Here is a 26,998-nt window from a genome sequence, read left to right on the forward strand (position 1 = left end):
AATCCAGCCACCAACCCCTCAGTGAGCCCTCCAGGCCTGCCTTGCTCCCAGCAAGGAAGTCCTCAGCTTGAGGGGTGCATTTATTTCTTCACAAAGGGCCAGCCAGCATTAGGGCCTCAGCCCCCCATAACCTGTCTGCTCTCTGTAGGGGAGCACGTTACAGTTGCTTTCTTAGCTTCCTTCTTTTATTTTGTAAATCTGGCCTTATTTCAGGTACAGAAGATTCCCTGGGAGGGCCTGACAGACTCTCAGGGCTCTGGGGTTCACCCTACCATGGGCAGGAGGCTGACCTCAGAGATGCAGAGTCCAGGAAAATAGGGTAGGCCTTCCAGAAAGCCTATCGCTCTGCCCCAGGCCCCATTTACAGTTCAGATCTGTGAGCGCGCCACGGCCTGGCACTGCTGCCAGAATCACACTCAGCATTGACTCACACGCTCAGCGGCGTCTGCCCAGCCTCTACTATGTGCTGACATCATGCCTGGGGGCCCACATGCTGCTGGGGCAAGACAGACCAAAAAAAACAGGCTGAGGAAAAAAAAAGAACTTGAGTAAATCCAGAGACGGGTGGAGACTATTCCAGAGGTCAGGGAAGACTGCCTGAGTAGGTGACATCTGGAGAGCTAGTGAGAACAGAATGAGGGAAGAGGGTACTCCTTGAAGTGGGAACTGTAGCCACAAAGGCCTTGAGGCTGAGGCCAGGGGAGGGCAGCGGGGCTGAAGTGAGTGTGCCAGGGAGGTGGGGGAAAGGGAGGCAGGGACAGCAGATGGATGGCGAGACAGAAGCACACAGCTCAGAAAGGGAGGGGACTTGGCCGAGGACGCGCAGCACACTGGGCAGATGGGAGCACCTCTTCGTCGATGGCGCTCAGAGGAAAGGCTTCCCATCCCTTGCCTTGCCGCATGCCAGACACTACCCAAGGCCCTCTCTTCCCCATTCTCCCTCAAACTCCTATGCATCCTTCAACACCCCTTTCCAAGCCCCACCCCTTGTGCTTCCCTCTGTCCTGGACCAGACCATGCTGGGTGCAGCCGGTCTTTCTGAGTCCACCAGGCCAAGGGTCTCCTGAGGGTAGAACCTGGGTCTGACTGTGTTGAGGGGCCTCAGCACAGAACCAGGTCCCTGGGGGAAGTTAAGGGATTGGGAACTAGGATTCTGTCCCTGTGCCCCAAGAGTGCTCTAGAGTCCTTAAAGCCTGAATCACAAGACGGCAGGCAGCACTGCAGCCCACCCAAGGCCACTCCAGCTTCAGCTCACCATGGGACCGCCCCTTCCCTGTCCCCTCTGGGCCTCAGTTTCCCCATTTGTCAAATGAGAGGCCCCATAGCTTGGGAACAGGGCGTCTCCACCTTCCTCCCTTATGAACTGCTCACAGCAGGGTGGCCCCTGCAGGAAGAAAGCATGGCTGTCACTCTCTGACCCCTGCTGAGCTCTGAGCTCGGCCCACAGGGCAGGAAATGTCAGCTTTCTGCCAGGCCAGCAGGAGGGTTCCAGCCGAGCCTGGGGGTGATGGGAAATCCCCTCTGCTCTATGGCCTTGCTTGGGGACTCACAATGCCTGGCCTGGGCATTTCACCCACAACAGCCAAGTGTGGGGGCCTGGGGATGCAGCTGACCCCGACCACTTCTCCCCTACCATGGCTGGGAAACTAAAGCTCAGGTCACAGTCGGGATGCCTTCCTTGGTCCCCAGACCCCCAGGAGGGCTGCCCAAGGACCCTGGGGGCAAGGCAAGGGGGCCGGGCAAAGCAGGGGCAGGTTTTGCAGTCCCCGAGACAGTGGAGCAGGTTCCCGGAGGTCCTGCCGCAGAGCCCAAGGACAGAAGCCAGGGCTTTGTGAACTTGATGGGGGAAAAATCATCAACTTCCCTGCCTTCAACCTCTCTGTGAAATGTATGCTGGACACACCGAGCCTGGGCTCACCCCAGGCCCTATAGCAATGCAGACCGCTGGAGCTGCACAGCTCTCCTCCCTGCTCCCATGGAGTCGGTAGGACGGCTGCCACCAGGTCTTGCTAGTTAGGGCGCTCATAAGCAACAGCATGCTAATTACTAGATCACACATTTTAAAAGAATGTTTTGATAAGTACTGCAACACTTACTTCTGGTTTCCTCTGTAGCCCTATATGGATTCTCTCTTGCATTCAAAAGTGTTATTCTGAGAAGGAGGATGTCAAAGGCATCCCTAGCACACGAACAGCTCAGCACGCTGGATCAGAGGGAGAAGGGCTGAGCACCTGCCAGCTCAGGGCCAGGGCCTTGTCGGGAAAGGACAGGGCAGCCTGGTCCCTCGCCCACCCATCCAGCCACTTGTTCCTTCCCCGTTCATTCCATAAACAAGTCTTTCCTGAGCACCAAACCCGTTTGAGGCTCTGTGCAGGGTGTAGCATGAAAAGGGTGGTCAGCCCTGTGCCCGGCTCCTCACAGATGGAGGGAGACAGACATTCCAGGAGAAACCAGAGAAACACAGGAGATTCCGGCTACAGGAGGGACTGTGTGACCACCCGGGAGGAGGGACTCGAGGCCAGCTGCGGGGCAACAGGTCTGGAAACAGGAGCAGGGTCCCCGGCCCAGGACACAAGGCAGGGTGTGAGGAGACAGGAGGGAGGGGCAGGGAAATGAGCTCTGAGAGGGGACAGGGTGGGGCAGGCCGCTCAGAGGCCAGGAGCTTGCTCCCCACCCCCAGGTGGCCTTTGCACGTGCAGCCCACCCAGGTGGGATGGGGAGCCCTTCAGGCCACAGGGAAGGGTCTGGAAGCACTGGCTGCACTTTTTCCTGCACTCCCTCTAGTACTAAGTAGCAGGTGGCTCTGCATGGCCTGATTTCACAGTGAGGAGACTCAGGCACCCCACAGCTAGACGGTAGCGAGCGGGGCCCCACAGAGGCTGTTCTGACCCCATACCGCTTTGCACGGACCTCTTACTGCCACACACGCTTTCCAACCCCAGTAAACTGGGACTGCGCAACTGCTGTGCGTCAGGAACACTCGTCACTGTGACACATGCCACTTCCATTCACACCAGTTTCTTTTGATAGAGGCAAGAAACTGGGGCTCGGATAGGATGAGTGCCGTGCCTAGGGACACGCAGCCAGTCCATGGCAAAGCTGGGATAGAAATTCAGGACTTCCAGGGCTGTGGAAATAGAGACCTAGGATTTGACCACGCACATTGGCCCTGGTGTCTCTAGGAGACACCACAGTCACTCCAGGTCTGGCTTGGACCACCTCCTCCAGGAAGCCTTCCCTGACTATGTGGCTCCTGCCTGCCTCTCTCCCATTCCTTTGGTGGCAGCTAATTGGTGCTGTGAGGAGGCAGGGGCTATGGGACCCAGGAGTGGTGGGGTAGGGCCCTGGTGTCTGGCCCCTGTTTGGCCCCTGCTGTGCTGTACTGACCTGGAGCTATGGTCTTTCTCTGAGCTGGGATCTAGCAGGACATTTGTCCCAGAGCAGAGGTGTGACCAGCAATGTCTGCTCAGAAAGCAGGTGGGTGGCCACTGAGATGGCCAGGAAATGCTTTCTCATGCCTGGAGCAGGAAGAAAGGACCTATTTTGTGCATCTCTTGACAACCCCAGGAGACACGCTGGGGACTATCCTTGCCCCAAGACCAAGAAATAAGCTCAGAGAGGGAATCCAGAGCCCAAAGTCCACGTGATCGGCCAGCATCTGGGGGCCAGGCATCCTGGGAAGGGCGCATGCACCCAGTCGCTGGGGTGCAGGGCCAGAAGCAGGCATGGGGGACGGCAGCTTTGCTCCATGGGGTCTGAAGATGAATGCAGCCGCTTCCACCTCCAGCCTCCTGCCAGCATCTGCAGGGCTTGGGGTGGGTAGTGCAGCAATGCTGAAGGGGTGCACAAATTCTCACCTCCTAGGGTGGGTCCCAGCTCCTGCCAGGGCTCCACCCCTAAGGCACACCTTTATGGATTCATCCTTGCCTCAGTTTCCACATCTGTGGAATGGGCCTAATCATTCTGCCTCCCTGGTCCAGCAGATGTTAGTCTATGCACAGTACCCAGAACAGGTCCAGCACACAGTGCTATGTGCTATGCACACTACACACATGATACATGCTAGCACATTCCTGCTCTCGCCACCACGGCTCTGTAAACGCATCTTTGCTGGCAACATGTCACATGTGTACACCGATACATGACCTAGGATAAGGGTGTGTTCTATTCTAGTCCTTTCCCCAGAAACAGATCTTGAGTCAAGGATTTGGGAGTAGGGAGTTTACTTTGCAGGTGACAGCAGGAAGCACCCGGAAGGGAGTGGGGACATGAGATGGGGACAGGACGGCAGCCAAAAATGACTGCATAGATGAGCAGGTCACCGCTGAGGATACCTGGGCTCCAGCCTCCTGGGCATAGAACACGCCTCAGAGTTATCCCCAGCAAGGAAGCCCATTGGAGGGATGGCCCAGCATGCTGTGGGCAGCGGGGGCCATAGAGGTCTGGCCTGGCCTCAGGATGCTGCTGGCCACGGGGGCTGCCAGGCAGGGGAGGACGCATTCATTCCCTCGGCTGCACATGCAGAAGGCTCCAGTGGCCAGAGGAGGCACTGGGCAGGGCCTCGGGTACCAGAGAAGTGTGGGGTATGACCAGGGAGCTCCTGCATGGGCACACATGGGTGTGTGCAGTCCACCTGCGTGTGCCTCCAGCATGCACACAGACTCGGGCCTGCATTCTTCCTCAAACGATGAATCCGTGCCCACATTTGTGTGGGGCTATAGACCTGGGGATCTCTGTGTGTCTGCTCTTGTACACATATGTACACAGGCATGGACACACACACACACACACACACACACACACACACACACACGTCCAGGGCTATGTCCCTCACCCAGCCCTGGCAGTGGCTGCAGGGTGGCAGGGATGGTCTGGTCACCTTGGCAACGGGGCAGGAGAAGCTAAGTCTGGGACAGCCTTGGTTCAAAGGCAAAAAACAAAACCAAACCACTGAGCACAAAGAGGCTGAAAGAAGAAAAGGAGAAAGGAGGGGTGAGAGGGGGCAAGTCTCGGCCCCCAGGCTCTGGGCCTGGTCCACCTGCTAATCCCTGCTGTGCGCTGTCAGCCCCAGCTGAGGGCTGCCAGGGGAGCTGGAGGGGGCGGGGCAGAGTATGAGGCCCTGAGTCAGGCCGCACTGGCTGATTCTCCGGCTTGGGGTCCTTTCCCAGAGTCGTGGGGGCAGGCATCCCAGATATCAGGCACTCTGCAAACCAGTGGACTCTGGGCCACACCCTCACAAAGTCATCCTCTCTGGACAATTAACACACTAATTGCACACGCTGCCCGTGGCCAGTGCATTAGCCCAGCTCCCACGATGATTTATTCAGGAGCTCCCATCTCCTTCCCGTCCCCAGGCCAGCTCATCAGCCTCTGCCGGGCGGGGAGGACGACCCACAGACGCTTCCCTAGCCTTGCTCGAAAACATCGCGTGCTATTTATATTTCATCAGACAAGAGTGCACGGGGATGAAACTGCTGGTGATCCGCTCCCCACAGGCAGCCGGGCGCTGAAGCCCCACACGGCAGCGATCTCAGGCAGGAGAAGCTGAGGCCTCCTGCGTTCTTTGGGGTGGCCCTTGCTCGAGAGCCTGCAGCAGGAGCTGTGATCGCAGCTACAGGGATGTTACCTTGACTGCCTCACTGCGCCCTGAGAAAGCTCTGCAGGGAAGAGTCTGCTATTTTCCCCATTGGGCAGATGAGGAAACTAAGCTTCAGAGAAATGAAGTTTCTTACCCAAGGCCAAACAGCCTATAAGAGGCAGAGCTGGGGAACAAGCCCATGCCTTTACTGCCAAGCATCTGCCCTCCCAAATTCAGTCCCCAAGCATCCCTATGAGGATCTCTGTTTCACATATGAGGAAACTGAGGCCCAGAGAGCTAAACACACTTGCCCAGGGTCACACAGCTAGGAATGGAGGCCAGGCAGATGACCTTGATGGACAGTGTGCTCCAATCTGTGCCCTGGGAGACCCCCTTGAATGATGACCCCCGGCCAGAGCCTCCCAAACACCTGCGTGCATCGAGGAAGCCTCCCTGGGAGGCTCTGCACAGTCCGTCCCCACGGCTACCTGAGGCCATAGCCACGGTGGGCCCCAAACCTGATGCCTTAGCCCCACCCCCGGATGCTGGGTGGAGGCCCAGCTTGGCCGGCTCTGGTGACTCCAGGGGTCCAGTGGTTAGGACAGTGACCACTGTGAAGAGCCCTTGAATCACATCCTCTTGTCGTCATCCTCACAGAGGAGGGGCCCCTCACCCCAACCAAGACGGCCCTCCCCATCAACACGGGGCTGACACCCACCCCGGGCATCCCATAACCACTGGCTCCTGAGACTGGTGTGAACCAAGCTGGCTAGAACCCCGGCCAGGCACGGGGATGTCTCTCTGAGCCTCGGTGTCCTCATTTGTCAGATGGGCACTGACAGCCCCTTGGAGGACTGGGATGAGCATGCCAGGGCTTGCTGCCTGGCAGGACCTGTGCACAGCAAAGCACCAGGCAAGTAGAAGCTGTGGTCGTCATCAACGTCGTCTGCAAAGTGGGAAGCAGGGCTTTGCAGCGAGCTGGCTCTGTGACTTCCTGGCTGTGTCATCTCAGATTCCCAGCTGCCCTTCTCTGAGCCTCAGTTTCCCTGCCTGTTAGCTGAGGATTTCTCAAGGTTGTAGGAAGAGCAAGGAGTCCAGGTGCATGTAGCACTCAGCTCTAGCCTCAGCAAGTTCTCGAGAGCCCAGCCAGCCCCTCACCCCCATGCCAACCCCAAGGCCAGGGCAGCTGGCACCTTGGAATGACCCCTGGCCCCTGCCTGTGCCCGGGGGCCCAGGGCAGCCACCATAACAAGCCTGGCAGGGACCCAGGTACAGCAGGGCTGTGGCCCAGCCGAGAAGCCCGAGGACATCCTGGGCTGGCTGCAGAGGCTGAGAGCCCAGAGAGGGCAGGCCATGCCTGAGCCACACAGCAGGGCACGCAGGGCACAGCAGGACATGCTCTGGAAATGGCCCTGCCCACCAAGTAGAGGGGCTCCAGCCACTCCTCTGCCTCAGCTGAACCCCAAATACTCTTCCCCTCTCCCCAGGCCAGTGCACAACCTCTACCTGACCTCTGCCACTCAGTCGTGGTAAGACCTTGGGCAGGTCATTTCACCTCTCTGGCATCAGTTTCCCTATCTGTAACATGGGGACAATATGATGTGATTGTCATGAGGATTAATGACTTCATAAAGAGCTTAGAGCCATGCTTGGCATAGAGAAATATTATATCACTATTCCTGTTATCATCACGTCCATTATTTCCTTTTTTTCTTTTTTCTTTTCTTTTTTTTTTTTTTTTTTTGAGAAGAAGTCTCGCTCTGGAGTGTAGTGGTGCAATCTTGGCTCACTGCAACCTCCGCATCCCGGGTGCAAGCAACTCTCCTGCCTCAGCCTCCCAGAGGTGGGTGCCACCATGCCCGGCTAATTTTTGTATTTTTAGTAGAGACGAGGTTTTGCCATGTCAGCCAGGTTGCTCTTGAACTCCTGGCCTCGAGTGATCCACCTGCTTTGGCCTCCCAAAATGCTGGGATTACAGGCATGAGTCACTGTGCACCGTCTTTTTTTTTTTTTTTTTCTTTAGGATCTTGCTCTGTCGCCTAGGCTAGAGTGCAGTGGCTTGATCAGAGCTCACTGTAGCCTTGAACTCCCGGGCTCAGATGATCCTCCCTCCTCAGCCTCCCGGGTAGCTAGGACTACAGGCATGCTCCAGCAAACCCAGCTAATGTTTCATTTTTGTAGAGATGGGTCTCACTATATTGCCCCGGCTGGTCTTGAACTTCCGGCCTCAAGTAATCCTCCTGCCTCAGCCTCCCAAAGTGCTGGGATTACAGGTGTGAGCCACCTTGCCCAGGCATCATCAACACTTCTGTGCTAGGCACTGGGTTAAAGAAGGAAGCAGCCCATGGATCCCATGTGATCATGGTCTGTGTCCAGGCCTGCCACCCTCAGGGGTCCCTCAGCACTTCCAGGGACCCGTTTGCTGTGGCCCCAACAGGGCCTGGAAAGAATTTCTGGAACTAAGATGAACAATTTCTAATGGTTTACCCCTGGCAACACTGAACTCCCAGCAGTTCCCACCTCCAACGCCTTATGCCAGGCCGGTCCCCTCCCAGGGTGCCTATGCCAGGGTTTCTCTCTGCCACAGCCCTGACCACACCAGGCAGTCTCTGTCTTCACCTTCCCCACCCTCAGCCTCAAGTTGAGCCTCCACTCCTGATTCCTCTCCAGAATCAGTGCATCGCCCAGCACAGGGCAGGCACAGAGCAGGGGCCCTGTGTCTGTTTCCAGAACAGCAACAGTAATCTATAATGAGAGCTTAGGTTTATTGAGCACTTACTATGTGTCAGACTTAACCCCTGAGTACCATACAGTCATGCCTCGATTAACGATGGAATACATGCTGAGAAATGTGTCATCAGGCAGTTTCATCACTGAGCAAACATCATAGAGAGACTTACACAAAGCTAGATGGTACAGCCTACTGCACACCCAGGCTGTGTGATGGAGCCTGTTGCTCCTAGGCAGCAAACCTGTACAGCAAGTACTGTATTGAACACTGTAGGCAGCTGAAACACAATGGTAAGCAGTTGTGTATCTATACATAGTTAAACATTGAACAAGTACAGCAAAAATGCAGTATAAAAGATAAGAAGTGGTACACCTGTATAGGGCAGCCCCTTGATGATCTTATGGGACCACTGTCATACACACCCTCCATCACTGACTGAAATGTCATTAGTTGACACGTGACGAGATCCCCACGAGATAGATATTATAATTTTACAGATGAGTACACTGAGGCCAAGGGAGGTAGCCTTCACTGGAGACTTCAGGTAGACCACAGCCAAGACCAAACCCCTTGTTACTCCAACCTGTCCTCCTTTGCCTGGGTCCTATGGGTGGGGCATAAGAGGCCAGCACTAGAGACCAGCAGTGCCCTCAGTGGCACCCTTGGCCCCAAACTTAGACAGGCCACACACTCCACGGGCTCAAATGAGTGGCCCTGGGAGGATGCACTCAGCCTCAGGCCACTGGCCAGGTGTTTGCCCTACTGCTCAGGGTGGAGGCGGGCGGTGAAGGCCTGGGGGCATGGGGCTGGTGTCAAACACATGGGATTGAATGGTGCCTTCCAGGCCCCTGTGGTTTCATCTGTAAAGCAGGCCATGAGGGGACTAAGTGAGACAATTCCAGCGCCTGGCATGGAACAGATGTTCAGCAACTGTGGAACCATGAGGTGGAGCCCCAGGACCCAGGGCCTGCCAGGTGTGCTGCCCTCAGGCCTCCACCATCTGCTGGCAGCTCAACCCGCATGGGGGGGTCTGAGGCTCCCAGAGGGGCATTACAGGGTTAGCTGGATAAATGGCCAGCAGGCAGTGCTGGCTTCGTAAACAAGAGTGGAAACATACCAGAGGCAGAGGGGAGGGCGCACGCAGAAGCCAGGGGCTGTAGAGGCTCTAGCAGTGGGGCAGGGTGTGCAGGTCAGCCCCAGGGTGCAGCCAGCCTCAGGGACAAACTCAGACTGTTTGAGGGCCTGAAGCAGGGCCTCTGAGGGCTGCCCCATCAGCCAGAGCCAGACCCCTCTACTGTGGCTCAAAAAAGCACCATGGGTCCCAGAAAATTCCCTCCACCTCTGAGCCTCAGCGTCCCCATCTGTAAAATGGGGACAAGCACAGAAAGCGATGAGGCAGCACCCAAAACTCCTAAGCAGCACGAGCTTCTGACAAACGTCCTTTCCAGTAGGGGAGGGCAGGGGAGGGCAAGGGAGAGTTGGTACGGCCATGCAGGGAGGCACATGGACTTAAAATTCCAGCACTGGCCTGGCAACAGCCTCGGCTCCTCCCCAGAGAGTAGGGGACTCGGAAAGAAGGGGCAGAAGTTAGGGGCCCATCCTGTTCCCAGACCCAGGGACACTATCCACATCTTCCTGCCCTAGCCTCCCTAACCCCCACCATCTGTGCATCTCCACACACACCCCACCTGCCCTGCCTATGAAATTCAGACACAGCTATATGGCCTATGCCTGCAGGCACACCATCAAGGTTGCCCCGACCGTGCTGCCCACACCCACCTTCAGGCCTTCCACCTGTCTCCACCATCCACCTCCCTGTCTATACTGCCCAAATGCTGTGGCCACCATCATGGACCACAAATGTCTGCCATTTAGACAACCCATCTACACAGCCAGTCTCAGGCCTCATTCTCTGAACCCACTTGAGGAGGATGGGGGTCCATGAAATCCCCCCACTACAGAACCAACACTCCCAGGCCAAGGGAGCCAGGTGGCTTGGAGCCCCTCCAAGGCCAGTGCCGGGTGCAGCCCTGGTGGGGCTCCTGCTGGTCCTAAGTGCCAACAAGATGATTAAGTAGTGGGGACCAGCTGGGCCCCTGCCCCCTGCCTTGAGCAGCTGCAGCCTCATGGGGCCAGAGGCAGAGGGCTCCTGTTGGGGGGCGTGTCCTTGTCTGCCTTTGCTCCTTGCTGCGGTGGCCAGACTCGTCCTTCCCTCGGGGCCCAGCCCACTGAACTGGGTTCTCTGAGCAAACACAGCCAGCTTCCAGGACCCACAAGTGAGCACACACTGAGCGCCTACTATGTGCCTGGACCTCTGGAAGCCCTTCACACAGCACCTCCGGTAGGTCCAGTGGTCCAGTGGTCCAGTGGTGCTGTGTGCAAAGGGTAGGGCAGCTTCTTATTCCCACTCACACCTGGAGACACGAAGGCTCAGGAAGGCTCTGCCTATGTGACCACCTCCCTTGAAGTCACTGCAGCTCAGGAGAGAGGGAAGGAAGTTGTCCAGGAGCCCACAGTCCCCACCACCACACTCAGCATAAGTCAGCCGGTTCTACCTCAACCACAGCCCTAGGAGGCAAGACGGATTCCTGTAGCCACTTTCAGATGAGGAGCCCTGGCCTGTAGCCTGGAGCCATGCAACACCCCATAGCTGGGAGACCACCTTGCCAGACATGACCCCACACTTGGCCCTCCCACCCACTGGCCAAGGTAGGCCTGGTGGCAGGGGAGGTCCTCAGCCTGTCCCCCTTCTAGTGATGAGGAGACTGGGGTGGGGGGACCACAGGCTCGAGGTAGATGGGAGCCCAGTTCTGGCCATGTAGGATCCAGGTGCCCACAGACCCCAGGGGAGATGTCACCTGGGCAGACGGGGGAAGAAAGGCCTAGGCTAGACATGAACCTGGGGCTGCAGGAGGCCAGATGTGCAGGGGAGCGAGTGTGCATGGGAAGATGCCTGGCCTCCAAAGAAGAAGCAGAGGAGGAGGAGGAGGAAGAGGGCTGGGCGGAGCGCCGCAAGGCAGTTGTTCCCAGAGAGCACAGGTTCAGACAAACCAGGTGACTGGTAACCCTGTCCTAAATGTTTCCAAAGCATCACAGGGGATGGCCATGAGGAGAAGCTGGGGAGCAGCAGGACAGTCTTGTGAAGAGGTCTGTGGTCCGGGGGTACAGCAAGAACGCAGGCTGGAGGGGTACAGGAAGGGTGCCCTGGAGTCAGAGCCTCTTCCAAAGGTAACAGCCCCTCCAGAGTTTGGCGGGGCTGCCGCAGGCCCAGCCATTTCACCTCTAGGTACATGGAGAGATCTGGAAACCGGCATCCAAGGGAACCTGTGTTCCATGTCCATGGCAGCACCGTTCACCGGTGCCAAAGGCTGAGCAGCCCAGCATCCATCAATGACAAACGGGCAGGCAGAGTGTGTCCATCCATACCCAGGCATCCCTCAGCCCTGGCAAGGAAGGCGGTGCTGATGCACAGCACACCAGGGCCGAGCCTGGAGGACATGACGGAGATGGGGAAGCCAGCCACAGAAGGCTACCTGTGCAGGGCCCCACGCACACACGACGTCCAGATTAGGAAGATCCACAGCTACAGCAAGCGGTTTAGTGGCTGCCAGGGGATGAAGCAGGGACTGGCAGTGACTACCAATGGGACAGGGCTTCCTTTCTGCATGGTGGAAGGCTTTGGAACTAGACAGAGGTGATTGCTGCACGACATTATGAATGCACTAAATACCACTGAATTGTTCATTTTTAAATGGTTAATTTCATCTTATGTGAATTTCACCTTCAAGAAAAAAGAACTGAATTTCACCTCCAAGAAAAAAACATTGGGAGGAGACACACAAAGGAGATTTGAAACCAACCTTGGCCTGACAGATCCAACCCCAACTCCTCCCAGCAGCTCAGAGCCACAACCAAACTCTGGACCAGGGAGCGGGAAGAAATGCTTATTGTTACAAGAAAGGAGGGAAGGAAAGGAAGAAAACCAGAAATGCTGCTGCAGCCTCCAGACCCTGCAATTGCTCCCCCTCCCCATCCCTGTGCCCCTGCCCCTTGGTCAGGCTCCGTCCACCTCTGGCCACTGGCCCCGCTTCCCTTGGACGTCCTCCCAGCTCCCGCCCTGACTCCACGCAGGTCTGGGCCCCTTCTCCAGAAGCGAGTCCCTCTCCCATGGAGTCTATGGTCAGTGGTCCACTGGCACAGAAGCTCCATGGGGCAGGACTTTGTTTTGTGCCTTCGAGCGTCCTGGGGCCTGGGGAGCAGTGCCCATCCCAGTGGGCCCTCCATCGCCACCTTTGGAAGGATTCACTCCCAACCAGGGTGTAGTGCAGGGTCCAGCGGAGGGAGGGAGCCTCGAGACAGCGATAGCCTTGGGTGGGCAAGAGGGGTGGGCCCTGTGGGTGAGGGGTGACAGTCCATCATGGGGAGGGGAGCTGTGAGGGGCAAGAGTTGAAATTCTCTTCGATTTTCTCAGTGAAAGAGGTGGTTACCCTGCTGGTGGGGAGTCAGGGACCCTTGAGGGAGAAAGCCAGGAATGGGGCAGGAGTGGGGGCCTGGGAGCTGGGCCCGAGAAAGAGAGAGAGGGTTCTGGAATGAGGCAGGAGGAGGAGGGTCCGGGACCAGCACCCCAGCTCAGAAGCAGGACGTGCAGTGAGAGGCAGGGCAAGGCTGATGGGCAGCCCCGAGCAGCAAGGCCACAGCTGGACTCAGGGTTCATGCCCTTTAAGTCTTGCTCCCTGCATGTCACAGGGAGGGCTAGGAAGCAGGTGGCTGGGGATCTCCCTGCCTAGGGCCCAGTGATGGTTTTGAAAGGCTCTATAAGAGCTCCCCTGAGCTGAACACTGGTGCTGGGGGACACAGGTGCCACAGCAGCCCCCAACCCCCACGTGGGGCCAGGATCCAGGGCCTCTTCCCCAGGAAACCGTCCCTGCCCCACCACACCCCCACCGTCTGCAGAGACCTCCACTCAGCCATGGGGCTCTGAGGGCACAGCTGCTTCCCCCTCAGGACAGGGGATCCCCAAAGTTAAGTGAATGAGTGAGTGGGTAAGTAAGTCATCGACTTACTCCCCAAGCAGCGAAGCTGCCGCCACCACAACCTGCGGTATCACACAGGGCCCACAGATTCGTGGGAAGCCTGAGCTCAGCCAGGGGGCCAGGGCTCTGGGATGTGATGCACATGGAGAGAGGCCATTTCACCTCTAGGGAACAGGTGAAGGGGCAGGCCTCACCCTGAGAGCAGGGTCTCTCCCTGCCCATGCCCCCAGCGCACAACAGTGCTCAGGCAATGGCTTGTCCTCTTAGCTTGGTCTAGGGGCAAGAAAGAGGTGCCTGGACCAGCCATGCTCTGTGGCTGAGGTCACAGGTGGGAGGCAAGACTCTGGGCAGTCCCTCCCCTTCTCCCGACCTCCATTTCTCCACTTGTGAATAGCAGGACTCAGACCCTGTCCTCTGGAATTCTGAAACAGCCTAACACCTGGCCAGGCAAGCTCCCCGCACAACTGCAGTTTAAATGGGGTAAATTTGGCTCCATTTCTCACAGTAGGGAAATGAGGTTCAGAGAGGTGATGCAGCTTACCTCAAGTCACACAGCAGATGGGGGTGGGAGAGCAGCCCATGTCAATCCAGGCCCCAAGTTCATGCCCAGCGCCGCCATTCCAAGCCAGAGACATCTCAGTGGCAAGACGCCTCCTGGATCCCAGGCCCAGGAGGTCTCTACCTTCCCTCAGAGGGGGGCCCAGCAGGGCCTTCTTCAGAGAACCGAGGCTTCCCGATTGGGGTTCAAATCTGGCTTGGCCACCGCCTCCCCCAGTGGCCCCATCTCTCAAGCCCCACTCCTTGCCTGGCTGGGACATTTTGAGAATTAAGTGAGATAATGTTCAGGAAAGCACTGAGCACAGCGCCTGGCACCAGCCGCCGCTGGGTAAGCAGTCGTTTTCATTATTGTTTTGGGGTGCCAAGCCTCAGCACGACGTCACACTGCTTCCTGAGAAATAAAGGCACCCGGTGACACCACAGGCTGCTGGATTCACCACCGGGCCATTTGTATTGCTGGGGATCCCAAATTTCCTGGCGGCAGTTGGGAGCCACAGGAGGGGGCCAAGGACAGACACCCAGGCTCCCTTGGCCAAGGGGCATTATAGCAATCCCACCTACACCCACCTCCAGAGGGACTAGGGTGTGGCAAGGGGGTCACAGGTGTGAGCCCAACCCCTCCCTCCGGGCAGTGAGGAGCCACACTCTCAGGCTCCACGCGCAGGCAAGAACGCTGGCACGGGATGGGGTATGGCAGGTCCTCCCAACGCCCCGCTCAGGCGTCTGAAACGAGGCCGCTGCTCCCCATCCCTGGGTGAGCCATAGAGACCCAGGAGGATGACAGAGGGCTGGCATGTGGCCAGGGCATCCCACCCACTCCCTGAGGGCTTCTCTGCCGGGAAGGATAAGGTCAGGAAAACACCCTCCCTGCAGGAGCCGGCAGCTGCCAGAAATGGAACTACAACAAGAGGTTTTAACTTGAAAAGCCACTACACCTCTAAAACAAAGGAGATGCCAAGCAGAACGATGACAGCGGGGCTGCCATCTTCACGGCCAGAACTGGTGGCCTCAGCAGTGGGGGAGGAGTGGAAGGAAGGGACCCAGTGCACACAGACTCTGTCAAGGGGGCTACCAACCAGCACGACCCTCGGGGGGCACAGCGGTGACACCTCAAAACCACAAAGACACAGCCCCTCAAGCAAACAGGCCATTTCCAGAACTTTCTCTTGGACAGCTGGGGCAGGAGGACCTCCGTGTCCAGGTATTACAGCAGCATTACATCACTGACAGCTGAGGGTCGGAGGGAAACCTAAAAGTGAGCGCTTCAGTGAGGCCAGTTAACTAAACAGAAATCCAGCCTCCTGTGGGAAATACCAGTTAGATGTTCACACCAGTTGCTGACAGACATAATAATAAAAGGTGTCATCTCCCACACCCTCCGACAGGGGAAGGACCATTCATAGCTCCACTTCCCAGGTGAGGAAACTGAGACACAGGGCAGCTGGGAAACCCGCCCGAGGATGCACTGCTGGTAGCTGATGCCAAAACACCTCACCCCAGCGCTCGATGTCTCCAAAGTACGGTTCTAAAAAAGAGCACGTTTCTTTTTTTTTTTTTTTTTTTTTTGAGACATAGTCTCACTCTGTCGCCCAGGCTGGAGTGCTATGGCGCGATCTCGGCTCACTGCAAGCTCCGCCTCCCGGGTTCACGCCATTCTCCTGCCTCAGCCTCCCGAGTAGCTGGGACTACAGGGGCCTGCCACCACGCCCGGCTAATTTTTTGTATTTTCAGTAGAGACAGGGTTTCACCGTGTTAGCCAGGATGGTCTCGATCTCCTGACCTCGTGATCTGCCCACCTCGGCCTCCCAAAGTGGAGAGCACGTTTCTTGTTTTTGTTTTTGTTTTTGTTTGAGACGGAGTCTCGCTCTGTCACCCAGGCTGGAATGCAGTGGCGCGATCTCCGCTCACTGCAGGCTCCGCCCCCCGGGTTCACGCCATTCTCCTGCCTCAGCCTCCTGAGTAGCTGGGACTACAGGGAGAGCACGTTTCTTAAAAGAGAAAAAGGATGCAGGGTGGCATATCTGGGTTGGCCATGAGTAGTGGCTGAATGGTGCCCTCCCCAAAGAGATGTCCACACAGAACCTGTGAATATGACTTTATTCGGATGAAAAGAGCCTTTGCAAATATAGAGTTTGGATATGAGATCATCCTGTATTAGGGTGGGCCCTGAATCCAATGACAAGCATTCTTAGAAGTAGAGGTCCTGGCGCGGTGGTTCACACCTGTAATCCTAGCACTTTGGGAGGCCAAGGCAGATGGATCACAAGGTCAAGATATCGAGACTATCCTGGCCAACATGGTGAAACCCCATCTCTACTAAAAATATAAATATTAGCTGGGCGTGGTGGCGCACGCCTGTAGTCCTAGCTACTCAGGAGACTGAGGCAGGAGAATCTCTTGAACCTGGCAGGCGGAGGTTGCAGTGAGCCGAGATCACGCCACTGCACTCCAGCCTGGTGACAGAGCCAGACTCCATATCAAAAAAATATATAGTTAAAAAAAAAATACAATAAAATTAAAAATGTGCCAGGCATAGTGGTGCACATCTGTAGTCCCAGCTACTTGGGAGACTAAGGCAGGAGGATCACTTGAGCCTGTGAGTTCCAGGTTGCAGTGAGCCATGGTTGACAGAGTGAGACTGTCTCATAACAGAAAGAGTGAGAGAGAGGAGAGGGAGAGGCAGCACAGGGAGAGGAGACCATGTGAAGACAAGAGGCAGAGACTGGAGATGCCCACAAGCCAAGGAATGCCAGGACTGCCAGAAGCCCCAGAAGTTGGGGGAGAGCCCCAGAATGGCTTCTCCCTCAGAGGCTCCACGAGGAACCAGCCCTGCAGACACCGGTTTCAGACGTCTGGCCTCCAGAACGGATGCTGCATTTGTACTGTTTTAGGCCACCCAGTCTGTTATGGTGGCAGCAGCAGGAAACCGACACAGGGTCTCACTGGCTTGCCGCCCTCTGATCCCTGCCTCTGCTTTCTTTACTGGACCTGGTTGGTGGTGCTGCCAGACTCCTGCCCCAGTGCTCCTTCCACACCCCAGATGCAATGGTAGGCGTGTGGATTTGCCCAACCCACTTTCTCTAGTGTTCCCATTTCACAGGGGAGGACACTGAGGCTCCCAGGGCTCCTGCTCCCCACCCACTGTCCTCCCAGTCTCCTCTCTATTACCTGCCTTTGATCTGGGGCATCCCCACCCAGCGGCAGCTGGTCCTAAGGCCACCAAGAGCCTGGTCATGAGCCCTGGTGCTGCAGAGTCAGGGCATCTACCGTGGGATGGAGGCCAGGACCCATGGGTGGCCTGGAGGCTGTGCTGGCAGGGCCCAGGCCAGCCTCCACCCTGCAGAGGAAAAGAGGAGGGCAGCGGGGTCTCCTCTGTTACACAACCCCCAGGGAGGGCCGGGGCCACTCCACGGCTACCTCCTGGGGCACTGCCTCCAGTGGTCTTCAAGGCTCCCAGGGCCTGGGGAGGGACCTGGCTGCTCCGGCTGGGCAGGTGCTGCTGACAGCTTGTAGCCCAGCAGGCCGGGGTGATGGCAGGGCTGAGCCTCCGGCCACACAGCAGAATAGGGATCAAGGAGGCCAGGAAGCTGCGCTGTCTTGCCTGCAGTGCCCAAGCCCAGAGGGGAGGAGAGAACAGATGCCCAGACATGAGAATGGACTGCCTCCCCATTTCACAAACATAGAAACTGAGGCTCATAAAAGAAGGGCACCAGGTATATCTGATCCCCACAGACACTGAGACAGATACTGAGAGTGACCACAGACTGGTCACTCTCCCAATCAGTGTAGCAGATCCTTTCTAATAAGGGGCCCTGGTGGAGTAAGGTGGGACCACCCTGATGCATCTCAGGCCAGGTTCCAAGGAATGACAAGGAGGGGACAGGCACTGAGATGCGGAAGCTTGGAGACAGGTCAAAGTGACATTCCTGGGCCGGGCGCGGTGGCTCACGCCTGTAATCCCAGCACTTTGGGAGGCTGAGGCGGGCAGATCACGAGGTCAGGAGATCGAGACCATCCTGGCTAACACGGTGAAACCCCGTCTCTACTAAAAATACAAAAAAAATTAGCCGGGCGCGGTGGTGGGTGCCTATAGTCCCAGCTACTCGGGAGGCTGAGGCAGGAGAATGGCGTGAACCCGGGAGGCGGAGCTTGCAGTGAGCTGAGATCGCGCCATTGCACTCCAGCCTGGGCGACAGAGTGAGACTCCATCTCAAAACAAAAAAACAAAAAAACAAACAACAACAACAACAACAACAAAAACAAAGTGACATTCCCCACACAGAGGCCTGCCCCGGCCTGAAGACAGTGAAGGAACAAGTGATCCTGTTTCTAGGAGGTCAGAGCTAAGGGAAGAAGAGAGGCTAAAGGAAGAAGGACCCCAGTGGGAGCAGCAATGAGCGCCTCCCCTCCGAGCTCCAGCGTGTCTACTCTGCCCTGAGTGGGAGCCAGGTTCACCCAGAGGTCCCAAAGCCCCAGGCTGCGACTCTGAAGCCCCCCAGACCCTCTGAGCTCTGGGGATGGAGGCAGGGGATCTGGATTATCCCAACTCCCAGAGGGATCTGATGAAGGAGGCACCCAGGCGAGGACTCAGTACCTCTCCTGGTACTTAAACCAAATCCTGCAATCCAGGATCTCTGTCTCAAGGCAGCTAAAATGACAACGAAAAGAACCCATGACTCACGGACTTCGGTGGCTCTGTGCATTCAGATGCCACAAAGATCCTACAGTCCCAAGACTCAGCCCTCAATCCATGCCCAGGACGACAGGATGAGACCCCTGGGTCCAGGGGGCACGGGTACCACACAGCAGTGCACATGGTGCAGAGGACGCCATGACATGTATGCAATGGTCCCATACGAATTTAAAAAAAGGCAACTTAGATATTAGCACGTTTCTATGCCTCCATTTACTTATTCATGTCTGCATAAGCACTGAGAAACCCAGAAGCCTCTCTAATGATGGTCACCCCAAGGACAAGAAACTCTGGGGGTGGGGGAGGGAGGGGGTGAGGAGGAGAAATTCACTTTTCCCCTTACAACTGTTCATCACTTTACTGTGAGCACATAACAATCTTACAATTAAAAACTGTTATATTCAACAAAATATGACAATGTCCGTGATGGCTCATGTGTTTTTTGTCTATTTCATCCTGCCCCACCCACTGAGATGTCAGCCCCCCAGGGCAGGGGTCTTGTGCAGGCCACATCCCCAGCCACCTGCTGAGCTCAGGAATGAGGCCAAAATCCTGCATCCTCAAAGCTCACCACGCAAATACCTGACCTCTAGGACCTCTAGGATTCTCTGAGAAGGGAAGGGAGGGGATGGAAAGAAAGGGACACCCAGGGGACAGGCTGGGGGTGGCTTGTGATTGGGGATCCCCAGGGCCAAACAGATGGCTGTGACCCCTGAGTTTGCCCCTCCCAGGCCCTATTTCCACAAGACCAAAGACTGTCAGAAGCCCCACTTTTGAGTATCCCCAACCTGCCCCAGATCCCAGCACCCCTGGAAGCCCCAGGTCTCCATCTGCCTCTGCCCTCCCTGTGATCATGCCAGGACCCGCCCCCTCTGGCCACGCCAAGCTCCCCTGGACCCTCCCTGGCATCGGCGCCCCCCAGCCCTGAATGGAAGCCTGGCTTGGCCTGGAACCAGGAGCCCCGAGGCAGAGGGTCGGGGCGGGGTTGGCTCGGCTGCTGCCACACAGAACGCCAGCTGCTGGCAGCGATTTATTTTTGCTTTAAGTGCTGGAGAATTGCAGGCCTGGAGCCGCCAGCTCGGGCCCGGCTGCAGCTGGAGCAAGCGGGGCGGGCAGGGGCAAGGGCACACCTCCGGCCACCAGGCCACTCCATCCCCCTTGACCTCTCCTGCCCCCGGCCTTTCATCCTTTCTATCATACACATCTCAGTCTCCACATGCTCCCTTCTTCCCGGCCCCTCCCCTGCCAAGTCCCCAAACAGCTGCCTGGAGGCATCAGGGACAGAGGGTCTGTGGCCTCAAGGCTGCGCCCCAGCCTTCCTCTGGGAACTGTGTGACCTCCGGCTGTGGGGACCCTCTCTGGCCTCAGGCTGCCCACTCCCACGCCCTCTCTGGCCTCAGGCTGCCCGCTCCCACAGTGGAGGTGTCATGTCGCACCCTCCTGTACACCCTTGGGGTGGAGGCAGGGAGGGCTGAGAAGTATCCCTGCTGCCAGTCCTCATGTTACCTGGTTTCCTTTTCTGCCCCCACTCCCCAGGTGAGCCTCAGGAGACAATCTCCCATCCTGGCACACCTGGCCGCACACCTGGCCAACCAGGCACACCTGGCTGAGGCCCAGGACCAGAACCTATCTGCTCCCCACAAAAGGGGCCACCAGCCCTGTCTTTTCTGAGGCAACATGGACATCCAGGGGAGGAGGGATGGGCAGCGCTCAGGCAAGCAGAAAGCATTCCAGTCTCTATAGTTGCAGAGGTGATCATTGCTGGCCACTAAAGCCGCTGGAGTTGATCATTGCAAATCATAAACATTTTTAAACATTTTATAACGTGTGTGTCATGTTCCAAAAAAAAGACTGGAAAGGAGAGGTGAAATGCATTGACATGAAACTCAATGACCGTTGGGAGTCTGGAATGCTTAACTGGGCAAGAAACAGAGACACTGTCCCCTCCCTGCCAGCCCCATCCCCTCAGCCGCCCTCCAAACATGTATGCTGAAGGCAGGAGAAAGGATTCAGCCATCAGCTGAGATATGAGAGGCCCCACGCCCCAGGCCTCAGTTTGCTGGGATCTGCAATGGGAATGGCTTGTGATCCTCGGAAGGAATCGGATGGGGACATCCTGAGCTGAAGCAGGCCAAGTGCTAGAGGACACAACAGGGCTTGGAGCTTGAAGCAGTGAGGGTATAGATATAAAGCACTCCACCCAGAGCGGGGGCCTGAAGGAAGCCCCAACTCCCTCCCACTCAGCCAGACAGACAGATGGCAGGCCAAAGGCTCAGAGAAAAGGTCAGAATCCAGCTCTGTCCACCAACAAGCGCCACAGTTCTTGGACAGTGACCTCTCTGAGGCTCAGTTTTCTCATCTGCAGAATGGGCTGACAATGCTGGCTACCATTGCTACCAAGTACTCACTGCATGTCAGGCACCAGGCCTGGCTGAAGCAGCCCATTCGCTCTCTGTGTTTACTGGGCGCCTGCCATCTCCTGCCTACCGCTTAGGCACTGGGGACACAGCTGTGGTAGAATAGGTCCAAAAAGAGGAGATCCTATTCCAAGGGAAAGATAGACAGTAAACAAGATCAGCAAATAAAATACATTGTGGCAGATAGCATTAAGTTCTACAGAGAAAAATAAAGCAGGAAAAGGAACATGGGGGAAAGGGAAGCTGCAGTGTCCCACAGGGGAATCAGGGGAGGTCCTGGAGAGAGGGTGGCATCTGGGCAAGACATGAAGGCGGTAAGGGAGGGGCCGTGCAGAGATCTGGGAAAGAACATTCCAGGCAGAGACAGCAGCATGTGCAATGGCCCTGAGGTAGTAGGAGTGGGCCTGATCTGTTGGAAGCACAGCAAGGCAGGCAGGAGCGTGGCCCCGGGGAGGGAGCAAGAGTCCTGGAAGTGAGGCCAGACTGTGCAGGGCCCTGAGAGTCCCAGGGAGGAGTGTGGTGGGAATCGACAGAGGGCCCTGACACCCAGAGTGCACCAGGCACATAGTAAGTGCTCAAGGAACAATGGCCCAGAGTGGCTCTGGTAGAAGCCTCCACTCCATAAGCTTTATTGTTTGTTCCCTGGCCCCTCTCCAAGCCTGAGTCCTTCAAAGAGGCCTGGGCTGCAGGTGAGGGCAGGAGAGGGAGGCTTTGGCTGCCCAAGCAGGAGGGAGGGCTCAGTCCAGGTGGGCGGGGGGAGTCAGGCAGGATCCAGGAGGCTGTGCCCACTGACCCTAGGACAGCATTAATGCACAGCCAAGGCAGAACTGCTCCCTGGGGCAGCTGAGAAAGGGGTTCCCACTCCTATCTGGCCAAGCAAATGGAACCATGTCCAATGATGCATGGCTGAAGGCTAATTAGAGGGCTGGGCGGGGGTCCCCAAGGTCTCCACAGCCTCATGCTGCCACTTCAGCAGCCAGGCAGGAAGGAGTGAGCTGTGGAGCACCAGCGGTGGTGATTGGGGTTAGGGGACACTGACGACGCACCAGGAAACAGGAGGCCTGCATTGGGGCCCACTGCCATCTGGGGCCCACTGCTGCAGCAAATCGCTGCCCTGCCCTGGGCCTGCTTCCCTACATGTCCAAGGGAAGGTTGGATGGGGAAATGATGAGTTCCCCAGGCTCTGGCTCCACAAATGCTCATACCCCCTCCTTCCCAGATCCCCCTCTCCACACGTCCATTTCTACTGAGACCAGCCCCTGCCCACCCCCAATTCCCAGAGGCACGCTCCAAGTCTCACATTCCTACTGCCCCATCCTGAGCACTCTCCGGAGCCAGTCCCACTTCACAGATGATGAACTGAGGCCAGGAAGAGTGACCCCATCTTAGCTGCTACACCTGCCTCTCTTGCCCCCCTGAGTCTGTCCAAGAGTCTCCTCTGAGATAGTGAGATCCCTGAGGGCAGGGGCTGGGTCTCCCCGTATGCAATGCCCATTGATCAAGCACTTCTGTATGCCTACCCAGCACAGGGGCCACAGCTAGGCAACAGGGCCTGGGGTCTCCAGCCCCAGAACTCAGCCCCCACAGCTCTCACCAGCACAGCAAGGCCTCTGTGGCTGGAAGAAGCAGTCCAGACATGGAATCATCGAGCATTTACTGAGCACCTACTCTGTGCCAGGGCTTCACTAGGTCCTAGGAATACAGCTCCCGGGAGCTGGGATGGCATGCAGGCCTCAGGCCCTGTGTGGGACCTGCCTGGTGGTAAGGCAGGGAGAAAGCTAGCCTGGCAGTCAAATGCCCCTGAGGGGTGTGTCTGTGGAATGGGGGAAGGTGCAGTTCTGTCCCTGGGAAAGCACCAGGGCTCTGGGTCTGAGCCCCACGGGCTGGTGCCTCCAGTGCCTCCCTGGGCCTCCAATCCCTGTCTGCACAATAGAGCTAATGCCACCCTCTGCACTGGCAGGCCATTAGGAAATTAAGTCAGCTGACCCAGGGCTGGGTCCTTGGCCAGTGCCCAGCGGGGGCTCTGGTCCTGCCCCGAGCCCAGCACCTCAGAAAGCCCACCTGCCTCTGCCAGGCCCCCCCGCCCCCCACCCCCAACCCCGTGGTGCCTCTGAAGCTCTGGCCAACCTGCACACGGCCCAGTTTCAGGCCAGCTCTCTTTCATCTTCAGCCTTTCCCTGCTGCCGTGTCCCCATCACGCTGCCAGTTCCCGGCACAGCCACCCCGTGGGGCTGAGCCCCAACCCACCGCACCTTCCATGTGGCCAGTCAAGCCTCCACCCCTCCTGCCGCCTGCGAGCTGCCCCCTCCCTGACTCTCCTCCATGCTAGCCTGTGGCAGGGCTCCAAGGGCAGGCCCAGGGGAGGGGCAGGTGTACCCATGTGTCGCTCACAGTAAAGCCCTGGCCAGGGCCCAGCCACAGGCACCAGCTGCACCTGTTGGAGGAAGGGACCAGCCCAGAGCTGGGCCTGGGAGCGGGGGGGTGAGGGTGGCCACTGGGTGGGCACCGTGTGTACCAGTAGCCTTCTGCCTGGGGAACTGGTGAGGGCCACAGAGGTTGATGACAGTAATGATGCAGTCACTTCCGCCCCAGCCGTATGCCAGGGCCTCCGGGTGCCACGCTTGGTACTGCCAACTGTGGCCCAGGGTACCGGAGGCCTGGCTAGGCAGAGAAAACTGCCCATAGACAGAACCGGCCCCAGTGCTGCAGAGCTGCAGGTGCTGCTGCTGCTGTTACTCCTGTTATCACTGCTGTCATTATTATTTTGCTGTTGCAGGGCCACTCAGTGTTACCTTGTCCTGCTTCAAGGAGACCCAGGGATGGGGACACCATGGCCCTGGGGCAGGAAGGCTGGTGGGGTAAGCGCCTGGCATGGAAAGAGCTAGGTGAAGGCATCTGTCCAAACCCAACCCACTGCATGGCTTTAGGCAATACTCCTCCACCACTTCCCAGGCACCTCTTCCTTCCAGCACAGTTGAGGCACATTCCTGGAGGGGTCCCCTCCGGGGCAGCCTGGAAACCTTATGGGGTTTTGACGGGGTAGCTGCAGGGGGAGTGTCCAGAGGTGGACTGACAGCTCAGGTCCTGCCCCTCCCAGAGAAGGTTCCACCCCTTCAGTGCTGGGGATGAGGGGTGTCAGCCATGCCCTCCCCTGGGAGGGGAAAAAGGAGGTGATAGAGGACTTGGAGCCCCTACCTGCCAGCTCTGGGTCAACAGCCAGCATTTACAGACTGCCTACTGTATGCCTACAGCGGCCCTCCAGTGGAGAAGAGGGTGTCCCTGTGGCCCAGCACACTGGAGCCACCCTCCTCGTCTCCAGGGTGCTCAAGTGAGTGCCCTCCGCCCTCACTCCCTGCTCTCTCTCAGGCGGCTTGGCCCCACCAAATGACAGGCCCCCAGGGTCCCCCTCCTAGAGCTGCCAACCTCGGGTCCCCTGTCTGGTTGGAGGTGCCACCACAGAACTGAGGGACAGACTGCGCTGTGAAGTCTTTTGTTGGGGGGGGGGGCGGTCCCAGCAGACACTGAGGGGCTCTTCTCAGAATACAGAAGGGAGTACCCCTCAAAAAGAGCGCAAGCCTCTGGTGGCGCCCAGGGCTGAGATGGACCTCCCCTCCCTGACCCTCGCCCGCCACAGGGCGGCGGTCCAGGGCGGAGCTGCGCGAGGAGGGGCCGCGGAGGTGCAGCGCAGCGCGAGGGAGGCTAGGGTCCAGCTGCGCGGCCAGGGACCGGCCCTCCTCTGGCATCTCAGAGGGGGCGAAGGCTAGGCCCAAGGCTAACGCCTTCCGGGTTCGCACCTTCCAAAGGCGGCTGCCGATTTCAGTGGCGTGTGGGCGCCTCGGCGCTCTCGGAGACGGAGCCTGTGAACCTGGGTTTGGGGCGCAGATGTGGGAGCCAGGAGGTCCCCAGCGCTTTATTGCAGGGCTCGAACCTGGGTATAGGGAGCAAAAAAGAAACTAGAAATGGCCACAGGCAGCGCGGTACTCTAAGATGGGAACGCCCCCTGGGAAATGGGGAGGGGGAGGTCCCAGGTGCGGGCGAGTCCAGGCTGTGAGGAGGCAGGAAAACCTCCCAGAACAAGACCGTCCCCAAAGAAACACTTTGACCCCCATTCCGATCACAGGTTTTAAAATATTCACATGACATGGGCACGCTGGATCAAAACCGAGGCACAGACACTCGCTTGGGCCTCAACTCCCATCTGAACCCCCCAAGGAGCGCCCCACCCCAGCTGTCTCTGCCCATGAGCCCCTGATTCCTGCCCCGCTCCCCCACGGCACCCGGAGAGGCCGTGCGCACGCAGGGTGGACCCTGGCCCTGAAATCCTGGGAGCTTCTCAGCCAGCGGCCATCCCCTCGGAGATCAAGGCCGACTTCTAAAAGCAAAAGGGAGCCTCTGGACTTGGCTGACTTGCTGGCATGGAATCATTTCCAGAATATTTTTACTCCATTACAGCACGGGAGGTGAGAAAGAGACACGACTCCAAGAACCCGCAGGTCTCTGACGGGAGGCATTCTCGGGGCGGCTCATATAGCCCGGGCGCCCACCTCCGAACCCCACCTCGATCGCGGGGTCTCCGGGAAGGTCACGCGTAGGACCCATGCCGCGCGCCAGAGTGCTTCCGCACGCTCCCTCCCGAGCCCCCTAGTGCAAACCAGCCAGAGGGGGGCCGAGGGCTCCTCAAAGTTTCCCGGAGCGCCCCCCAGGACGAAGGTTAGCCAGGAGCAAAGTTCCTTGTGGTGGTAGCCGGAGACATGGCAGGAAAAGAAAAGCTCGCAGTCAGCATTTCCTCCGATGTCTCACCAAGGGAGGAAAAAAAATAAAACGAGAGGAAGAAAACACCCTCCCGCTCCACCTTCCCTGTTGCTGCACAACCTCGTGCTCGCTCCGGGCCGGGCTAGTGGCGAGGCGCGGCCTGCGGGGAACTGGGGCCGGGCCCGGGAGGGACCATGCGCCCGCGGCCGCGCACTTACCTCGGTCAGTGGCCCGGGCGCGGCGCGCTCGGCGTCCTCCCAGCTCCGGGCGGCCGTTCCTGGCCCCGGCAGCTGCCGCGCTGGCTGCATCGCCGCCGCTGCCGCCACCGCCTCAGGGCAGCTCCCGGGGGCGCTCCATGCCGAGGGGCGCGTCTCTCCGCAAAGCGGATCGCCCTGATCCAGCCACGGGTCGGGGGCGCGCGCCTGGACGGCGCCCCCGGCCGCTGGGCGCTCGCTTGGGCCGGGGCGGCTGGCGTCGGTCCCTCGGTCCGGCTGTGAGCACGGCCGGCCCACCCCCTCCCCCGCCGGCTGTTATCTGATCTCGGGCAGGGCCCGGCGCGCTCCCCTACGCCCCGGCGCCCCGCACCTCCTCGCAGGCTCTGACCGCGCCAGTCCCCCTCCCCCGGCTACTGTTCCCAGGGAGGCGGCAGCAGTGGCGGTGTGGCCGGGAGAAGACGGGGAGCGAGGAATGGAGGGCGAGGAGGCGGCGGGAGGCAGAGGCTCGGCGCGCACCCAGCTCCGCGCCTCGCTCCACCGGAGCTCAGCTCGGCAACTCCTCTAACTCTCCGCGGAGAGCACGCCCGCCCCGCGCCGCGCCGCGCCGCGCAGCCGCTGCACCCGCCTACCACGGCTCCGGCCTGGCCCCGAGCCCCTCCTAGTCCCGGGCCGCCCCCTACACACACACAGCCAGCCACTTGCGCACTGGGACGCGCGCGCGCACACACATATATATACACACACACACACACACACACACACAGGCACGACTTCCCGGGGACATGCGCGCACACACACATAAACACACATGCAGGCACGTCCTCCGGGGGACACGCGCGCACGCACAGGTGCATGGCGAGCACACACACAGGCATAAACATGCAGGATACATGCCCCCACATGCATGATGTTCGCAGGTGCACATGTGCACACTCGCTCTTATGTGCACATGCAGGATGGCATCTGCACGTGTGCATACGCACACACAGGTCTAAGCTTGTGCATTCCCACAGAGCCCTTT

The 26,998-nt window shown here is 58.3% G+C and overlaps 1 protein-coding gene across 2 annotated transcripts in view; it reads right to left on the bottom strand.

Moving 5' to 3' along the window:
• KCNJ12 (potassium inwardly rectifying channel subfamily J member 12) overlaps positions 1–26,772 on the bottom strand; it is a 43,806-nt gene extending 17,034 nt beyond the window's left edge. For both annotated transcript variants that reach the window (XM_055385915.2, XM_055385914.2), the window contains exon 1: positions 25,981–26,772. The gene's annotated coding sequence lies outside the window, so the exon portion shown is untranslated. The remainder of the gene's footprint in view (positions 1–25,980) is intronic.
• Between the last annotated feature and the right edge of the window lie 226 nt (positions 26,773–26,998).

Source organism: Gorilla gorilla, chromosome 4 (assembly GCF_029281585.2).
Source record: "Gorilla gorilla gorilla isolate KB3781 chromosome 4, NHGRI_mGorGor1-v2.1_pri, whole genome shotgun sequence".
Lineage (NCBI taxonomy): Eukaryota > Metazoa > Chordata > Mammalia > Primates > Hominidae > Gorilla > Gorilla gorilla.